Consider the following 9,714-nt stretch of genomic DNA (forward strand, 5'->3'; position numbering starts at 1 on the left):
TATTGGAGTTCTGTTCAGTAAATTTTCCCCTGTGCCCAAGTGCTGGAGGTTCTTCCCCACTTACTCTTCTATTAGCTTCAGTGTATCTGGTTTTATGTGGAGGTCCTTGATCCACTTGGACTTGAGCTTTCTACAGTGGCAATGATCAAAAACTCAGGTGACAGTAGATGCTGGTGAGGTTGTGGAGAAAGAGGAAATCAGTTTGGCAATTCCTCAGAAAATTGGACACAGTGCTAACTGAGGACCCACTAATACCACTCCTGGGCATATAATCACTGGATGCTCTAACACGTAATAAGGACACATGCTCCACTATGTATATCGCAGCCTTATTTATAATAGCCAGGAGCTGGAAAGAACACAGATGTCCCTCAGCAGAGGAATGGGTACAGAAAATGTGGTACATTTATACAACGGATAACTACTCAGCTATTAGAAGCAATGAATTTATGAAATTCTTAGGCTAATGGATGGAATGAGAAAAAAAAATCATCCTGAGTGAGGTAACCCAATCACAAAAGAACACACAAGGTATGCACTCACTGCTAAGTAGATATTAGTTCAGAAGCTCAGAATACCCAAGATACAATTCACAAACCTCATGAAACTCAAGAGTAAGGAAACCAAAGTGTGGATACTTCGATCATTCTTAGAAGGGAGAACAAAATACCTATGGAAGGAGTTACCGAGACAAAGTGTGGAGCAGAGACTGAAGGAATGACCATCCAGAGACTGCCCTACCTAGGGATCCATCCCATAAACAATCACCAAACCCAGACACTACCATGAATGCCAACAAGTGCTTGCTGACAGGAAGCCTGTTATAGGTGTCTCCTGAGAGGCTCTATCAGTGCCTGACAAATACAGAGGTGGATGCTTGCAGCCTACCATTGGACTGAGCACAAGATCCCCAATGGAGGAGCTAAAGAAAGGACCCAAGGAGCTGAAGGGTTTTGCAGCCCCATAGGAGGAACAACAATATGAACTAACTAGTACCCCCAGAGCTCCCAGAGACTAAACCACCAACTAAATAGTACACATGGTGTGACTCATGGCTCTAGCTGCATATGTAACAGAGGATGGCCTAGTCAGTCATCAAGGGAGGAGAGGCCCTGTGTCCTGTGAATTTTTTATGCCCCAATATAGGGGAATGCCAGGGCCAGGAAGAGGGAGTGGGTGGGTTGGTGAGCAGGGGATTTTCAGAGGGGAAACCAGGAAAGGCAATAACATTTGAAATGTAAATAAAGAAAATATCTAATAAAAAAACTACATTCCATTCTCAGATTTGCAAACCCTTTATTTGTTTCTCCTTCTTTCATTTTGGTTAATTTGGTTAACATAAAAACAATTTGCTATCTGAACTCTTTTGATTTAAACCTCATAACAGTCTTCAGAGAAAGTTTGAATACAGTGTATCAGGACATTGACAAAGGTGTGAGGCCTCTGTTACCCTCTTCTGTTGCAAATGCTTATCTGTCATGATAACTGATACCTACATTTGATATAACTCCACTGGCAATATTCATGGATGGGTGATTTTGTTAGTGAGAGAGATTAGAAAGGTGTGGAAGAGTCCTGTAGTGAAACTAAATATGGTTAGTTCATCACTTAAAACTAAATGGACAACTGTGTTAGGTGCTTTACAATATAGCCTCGGGGTATATTTAAAGCAATGCTCTGACTTGTCTGTTATTGCCTCCGTTTTGCAGGCATAAGGAGACAAGGTCAGAATTCAAGCAATGTGCTCAAGGCCGCTTGTGGTGACGCTTGCTGAAACTTGATTCAGTTCTAGGCTGGGCACAGCACTACCTGTCCTGGATGCCACTGGGCAGAGATATGCAGAAGTAGCACAGGACATTCAGGTTCAGATGAAGTGTCAGGACTGAAGGCTTGTCATATCTTTAGCTGAAAGAGAATGCAATAACATGGGAGATAAAGGTCGTTGTCTTCTGGCATCTCTTTCACATAAACATATTGAAATTATCAACATTTAATTTAAAAATGCTCTAATAGTCTAATAGCCTATTATGACTTCTCTATATGACAGATGTGGACAGGAAGTTCTGTTTATACTGTTTTAGGGGTTGGGAAACTGGGGTTCTTGGAGATGGAAGGACACATTTCTGGGCGAGGTCACACCCTGCTCTGTGCACCCATCCCCCCATGAGTGGGCAAGTCAGCCTAAAGCTTTGGTTCTGTTGGGTTTCCAGTTGACACAGTGTATTTCCACAGCTGGACCATTATGCAGTTCATGGAAGTGGAGAGGGGCTTCTATAACCATGAGTACACATTTCCAGACCGAGGAGATAATATCCATGACAAACCGCCATTATCTGGAACATCTGCTGAGACGTATCTCCTGGCTTTACATAATAAGTCACGGTGTGCCCTGCTTCAGGTGTATTGAAAGCACTCCAGCTCTGACCATGGTTCCTGCCATCCCTGGGTGTGATGAATGAGATATCTGTTGATTGTGGAGTATGAAGCTTAATCAAGCACTTTGGCTTCTGATCAAATTTTCTATATTTTTAAACCATAATTATAGCTATAACCAACACTACTTATCTTGCTTTATAATTTGCATAGTGATTCCACATTCAGCATCTCTAAGCATTTAATGTTCCAAACAGCTCTGCTCAGCCATTGTTAATACGGTCCTCATGACAAGGTTTCTGAGCCTGCTCACATGTATTGACAAGGATATTGTCCTCTGAGGGGAGGAGATTTTTAAAATATGATTTAATGAGCTCCTGTTTAGGCTTAACTGTGTCTAGAAAAGAGGACAAATGAATATCAAGCAGTTGGCTGGATCTCTCTGGGGAAGAGTTTTGAAAAATTGTCCTTTATTTTTTTTTTTTTTGTATGCTTAAATTCTCTTCTCTTTAGAACAATTTAATTTATTTATTTGAGTGTGTGTGTGTGTGTGTGTGTGTGTGTGTGTGTGTGTGTACCAGAAGTTAACATCAAATGTCTTCCTTTAGGGTAATCCCCATTATTTATTTATGTTTACCTATTTCTTTGTATTAAGGGGACATTCTCATGCCACAGTGCACAGGTAGAGATCAGGGTCCAGCTTCTGGGAGCCCACTCTGTCCTCCCATCATATGGGCTCATGACTGTCAGCAACTTCCTTAATCCTATGAGACATCTTGCTCGTAATCCTACAAGATACCCTGTCTCAACAAATAAAAGATGTTTTTATTTTCTGAACTTAGCTACCTGGCCAATTAATTTCAAGAGGTCCACCTCTCTTTACATCTAACCCGTCTGCCACCTCTAGTGCAGGTGTTATAAAGGGAATCACCAGACCCAGCTTTTATGTGGGTGCTGGAAATCCAAGTTCAGGTCTTCATGCTTATACAGTAGGCGCATTAGAGATTAAATCATGATCCCAGATCCCCCAAATTTAATTTTTTTTGCAGTCCTAGTACTTTATTTCCTTTTGTACATTAGGCCATGAATTCCTATGGAATGGGCTCCAACAGCTCAGGCTCTTTCCCGTTAGTCCTCACAAAGTGTGCTTCTTTGGGTGGAGCAGGGTAGCGCTTCAGCTGAACCCAGGCGCTCTTCTCTTTGGCTTCCTTCTTCTTCTGATCGTTCTCCTTCACCCGCCTCAGGAAACTGTCTCTGCTCTTCAAGCGCTTGATGTGCTCAATCCACACATTGATCCTCTTGACCAGGATTTTGCCCTTAACTTGCTTGTTTACAGTGATGCCCACGGCATGTTGAATGACATTGTAGACACTTCGGTTTTGCCATATTAGCACTTACAGGACATTCCTTTTTGAAGAATGCCCATTTCCTTGATGTCTAAAATATCACCCTTCTTGTAGATTCGAATGTATGTGGCCAAAGGAACAATGCCATGTTTCCAAAAAGGCCTGGAGAACATATACCAGTGCCTCTCCTCTTTCCCCTTGTTTTCGTCATTTTGGCGAGTTACTGGAAGATGGCTGCCATGGTCGAAAGCAAAATTTAATTTTTAATATATGCATTTGAGTAGTCTTTTAAAATATAAGTATACTGTGTTTTAAAATAGACTCATGCATCTCACAAGGCTGGGTACAAAGCAATCCCATGGACTGTCACTGCCCTCATCTGCCCTGCTGTGACACATATTTGACATGGACTTCTGCTGTGAAGGAAGAAGCTTGAGGACACTTTCATGTGTCTACCTATCTTTTTGCTCTTGGACCCTCATGGTAGGCTAAAGAACCTTCTGAGCTTACTTTAAAGGTTTTTTTTTTTCATTTAATCCTCTCTCAATTTTTAAAAAAGTTGTTGCCAACCTTTTTCTTGTTCTATTATCATATTTTAATCCTTTCTTTCTATTCTCTGATTGTTTCCTTGACATATGATATTTATTTTGACCACTGATATTCCACCTCCTCTTGATTTCTCTAAACAATATTTATGATAATTTCATTTTGGAGGCTCTCTGTAGCAGCCAATGAGTCTGCTGTAGTTTGAAGGCTTCTGTGTACAGTGTGGAATGTTTACCTGTCTGTCAGATGAGCCTCAGCCTCCCTCAAGCCTGCTGCTACCCAGGTCCAACACCATCTGCTTTAGCCTTTCTGAGGGTGAATCTCAGCCTTCTGCAAGGAGCGGGAAGAGGCAGCTTTGTGTGAGTATGCACGTGTGTTCTGCTGTTGTCTGGACCATTTGTGGTCCCATCTCTGAAGCTCCAGACCTCATGGGTGCTGTGATTCTGTTGCTGGGCAGAACATCAGGTGTTCACGGGACAGTAGGTGTGCACTTCTCTACTATCCCTTCATCTCCCACCCCATACCTGCTGAGCAGGACTGTATTGTTGATATCCACTCTCCTGTTCTCCTTATACCTTTTAACTCCCTCCCTCCCTGTAAAAATGATTTTAGAGGATCTGAGGAGGACACCATGATGGCTACTTTAGTTCCATCTTTCAGATTTAACCGAAGGTTCTTGCATCTTGTGCTCAGGAAGCAATCAATTTTCCCACTTAGCTGGAGAGAGCTGTAGAGTTTTAGGGTCTCATTGCTTCATTCGCTCCTTTGTCTTCAGTGATGGGGGTGTACTTTTCCCTAGCAACTACAAGAGGGTGGATGGAAGTGTTTTTCAATTTAATGTACTAAGAAACAAAATAGGTCGAGAAAGATCTCCAGCTTGGCAGTTTTCTGGTGAGATTTCTTGTCATTAGTAGAATGTGAAATTTCTGAGTTGTGGTCAGTTTCGACCTGTAAATTGATTAAATAGACTAGAACAAAGAAGAAGAAAATAGAAGATGTCAGACTATATTACATAAGTAAGTGTGTTTTAAAGTTATTATTAGATAGGGTCCTGTGTAGCTAGGCTATCCTTGAACTTACTCAATAGCCAAAGATGACAATGAACTTCCGGATCCTCTTGCCTCCCCCTCCTGAGTGCTGGAACTATAGGTGTGTGCCATCATGTCTGGTTTATTCAATACTGGGCGTCAAACTTAGCAAATACTCTATTAACTGAGATATATCCCCAGTAATCGTTGTTTTTGTGTGTATACTAAAAGAATATGTATAAATGTTATTTACCACAGTAAAAGACATTTTTAAAAAGTGTGTTAACAATGATTTTGTGAAAATATAATGAATTTAAAGATCTTCAGTGTTCATCTTTCCAACTAGTTAGAATACTGGTAGCAGTTGTAGACCCTGTCTTAATCGGGGGACCCCTGGAAATCCCTTTGAATTAATAAAGTAGGGGAGTGGACATTAGGCAGCCTCTTCTGTTTACCTGATCCATTCACTTCCTGTCTTGGACTTTCTGTTGTGACTTTTCCTGGGGACACACAACACACACACACACACATGTGTATGCATGAGCACATAAAAACACACACACAAACATATACACACAGACACAGACAGACAGACAGGCAGACACACACGCGCGCGTGTGCACACACACACACACACACACACACACACACACACACACACACACACACAGACACTTATTTATTCCAGAAAGGGAATCCACAACAGACCAAGTATTGATTACATCAAAATTCAACTTGGTGAGCCAATGAGTTTTTATTGGGGTTGGGAACAGGATCAGGGCTGACTTAAATGCAGCCATATCATGAAAAAACCCATCCCAACATGGGTGATGACTCATAGGAGCTGCAGCCCTGGAACTCTCTGGACAGCTTGCAGGCAGCCCTACAAGCCCAAACCATCTCTTCTCAGCTGCTTTGGAAGTTAGTGTCCTTCCCTTCGCAGTCATTTTGGCTTCTATAACCCTGTGGGGAAATCTGGTGAATCTGGCACAGTTTGGATTTCCCAGGCACATGAAGTTTGTTGACTTCTGAGTGTCAGGAACTTCTCTACTTCCTCCTGGGGGCAATGTTTCAGTCAGGAGGAAGAGCTCCATGGCACAGTCCTATGTCATACCTTCCTGGGAAGTCCTCCATTTCCTACATCTGCTGCAGCGTCATTTCATGCTACTTGTCCCATGAGTATTAATTGTGACCTAAGCCAAACCACAGCCGTTCCCATCTGGAGTTCATCTGAGGATAAATATGACTGAGGTGGGGTTATAGCATTAACATTTAAGCAACTTTTGAGTTGGGGAGAAGGTTCAGTCAGTACAGTGTTTGCCTTGTGAGCATCAGGACCTGAGTTCCACTCCCCAAACCCATGTAAAAACATTATAGATGTGGTCCTTGGGAGGCAGAGACAGGTGGATTCTTGGGGGTTGCTGGCTTACCAGCTTAACCTAATTAGTGGGTTCCAGGCCAGAGAACAACCCTGTCTCAAAGAAAAAGGTGGATAATGCCTGAGGGACAACATCTGATGTTCTTTGATCTCCACATGTATGCAAATGTGTACACCTGCACAAATGCTTGTGCACACGCATACACAGAGATAAAATTGAAAATAATCTTAGGAGGTTCTCACGGTGCACATTAAGGGTCGAAGTGGGGGTTCATTCACCAAGTCATTCCATTGAGATCTTGAGAGGGCCTATAGAAGGAGAAAATTGTCTCTGTAATTTACCATGTTTCTTTTGAACACAGAAAATTAGGTATACTAACAATGGCTGTAGCAATAATTTCTTCCAGAATTTCATCACTTCTACCAAGAGGTAGCCACTTAATCTATGCACTTAGGGTGGTGACTTCAAGGACCTGAATATGGTGAAAGTGATTTTATATGATTCCCAAGGCTAGGTCATAAAAAAAGTATGCAGTTAATGCCCGTGTGTCTGTCTGTTTGTCTGTGTGCCATTGCATCTGCCTGCCAAAAACCTTTGCCCAGGGAACCAGGCTATCGTGTTGTAAGAAAGCTCACATTCTATGGGGATGAAACAGGCGCTTCGCGTTTAATTCTGCTGAACTTTCAGCCGTGTTAGCCAGCCACTCTCTACTGAGCCACTCCAGTAGCTACTGCATTAAACAAAGATGAGTCACTCCTCCCAAACCCCACTGCAAATGTAGGTTTGTGAGAAAAGAAATAACAGGGGTTTTTAAGTCTCTCCGTGTTGGAGTGGTTTTTAATGCAACAACAGCGGGCAGATAAGAGACAAGACAACACTCAGGTGTAATGTTGTAGCGAGAGTGTAGAAGGCTGCCACAGTAGCCACTCTGATGTTGTCAGTATCATCAACAGAGAAGCTAATAATGCCCATCCAGAAAACCATCTTCCAGTTGTCCTCGTGAAGAAAATTGACCAGAGATACAAGAGCAGTTTCTTGGGTGGGACACTTGAGGAATGATCTTTAGAAATTTTAAACCTTTCCTTCTACCTCCTTCTTCTTGAGTGAGCATACTACTGGTTGCCTGGGTGCAGGAGTGGAAGACAACATTCGGGAGTCAGTTTTTCCCTTTTATCATTGAAGTGTCTGGTATCCAACCCTATCAGAACTGGTGGCGGCGCCTTTACCCACTGATCCATTGTGCCAGCCCTGGGGAAGATCTTAACAAAGGTTTTTCAATGGGAGTTGTCTTCTGTGCACCCTCCCCCTAGTTGTCTTTGGCATTAGACTGGGATTTGATGAATGGGTTTCAGCAGCCATTTGTGACTAGGAGATAGCTTAAAGATAGCAGCTGTGAGCTGTGGAGAAAAGAACAAAAGATGCAAGAGGCAGATGACACAACACAGTAAGGCACCAAGCTAACCTTGGAGTATCTGCTAGTGTTAATGGGAGAGGAAGTAAGCCATTAGTCTCTTGGAAGGACTGTGATTTTAGGCCTCTAGCCAGGGATGGAAGCCTAATTGATGTAGGTGAGTTCTTGCGAAAATCAGAAAAATGGAGATCACTGTAAATGCCTAACCAAGCGTTAAATAAATGCAAAGTATGTGAAATCCAATGCCCTAAATATTTATGATTATCCATTTGCCTGTGTGCCAGATAATGTTGTTCAGCCCTGTTCTCATTTAACAGTGAAAAGTCCCGAGAGTCACTTACAAACTTGTTTGTTTGGGTGTCTGCGTGTTGATATAAAGTTCAGACTGCCCAAGGACTCATGATCTTCCTGCCTCAACCTTCTAGACACTGGGATCACAGCTAACTTCTACAAGGGTTTGCCCAGCTCCCCTTTTACACCAGAGACAAGTGAAGTTGGGCTTCTTTGTGCACATTAGAAATTCCAGCACTGAAGTAGCTGAGACCGGAGGATTATGAATTTGAGGACATCTTGGCTTGAGTAGTGAGACCTTGTCCCAAATAAACAAACAAATGGACGAATCAAAGAAACAAAAAATGGAAAAATAACTGAGAACCAATGAGATACAGAGTTCTTACTCGGACTGCTAGGGTTAAACGATGCTGATGTTCTGATTTAAGAGCCGTGTTAGAGGTGGGGCAGTAGAGCCTGAAAGACATTGAGGGCACCAGAGACTTGGGTTGAAGTTGGTCATGCAGCTGTTGCTTGAGTGTGGGCAAGAGACAGGAGGTCCGGTCTTCTTGCTGGTAAAAGTGGAGGTGGATGAGTGGGAGATTTTTAAGGTTGTAGTCGCCACAAGCAAGAATAACAGTAATAACACTTCTCTTTAGCATTAGGTTTTCTGAAGGTGGCTGCGACTCTTCTTCCAGCCTGGCTGTGCCCTACTGTGTGATTTCTATGCTATTCCCACCGACAGAGGAACTTTGTGCTACTTCTCTTCCAATCTTGGCTCAAGAGCATGGTGGAACTGAGCAAGTGTGATGTCTGAGACCAAACCACCAAAGGTAAGGTAGTTCCTAGCTAGTTCCCTCATTGGCTCTGGAAGCCAATACCATGGTTACACAACTGGCATCTGAGGCAGCACCAGATCACCAGCTACATCCTAAAAATTAGCCCCCTGGTTTCTACTGTGGCTGTCTCTGCTGATACCAATGATAGTGTCTCCATTGGCCAGGATGCACTCTCAGATTTCGTGAGCTAAAGAAATGATATGCTTTAAAAGCCACTAAATTTCAGAGTGGCTTATTTATGCAAGCAGATAAGTGGAGCAGATGTACAGTATTGTAGTGGGTACTTCATAGAAGTTGATGCAAGATAGTAGCGATTAATTTTGTAAATATCAGTTTTATGGATTTGGTTATAGTCTTTTCTACTGTCCATAATTAAAGATATTTGTGAACATGTATGAAGGGATCAGAAGATAGAAATATGGAGATTTTCCTGAGTGGTTCAGTTCCCACAGGTTTGTAACCATAAGGTTTTGGTGTCCCCCATCCTAACCACTCCATGTCTTTGGATACACCTACACATGG

The 9,714-nt window shown here is 42.5% G+C and overlaps 1 pseudogene; it reads right to left on the minus strand.

The window, feature by feature from the left end:
- Positions 1 to 3,449: 3,449 nt before the first annotated feature.
- On the minus strand, positions 3,450 to 3,930 carry LOC110317487 (annotated as a pseudogene).
- Positions 3,931 to 9,714: the final 5,784 nt, after the last annotated feature.

The sequence above is a fragment of the Mus pahari genome, chromosome 3, assembly GCF_900095145.1.
Source record: "Mus pahari chromosome 3, PAHARI_EIJ_v1.1, whole genome shotgun sequence".
Lineage (NCBI taxonomy): Eukaryota > Metazoa > Chordata > Mammalia > Rodentia > Muridae > Mus > Mus pahari.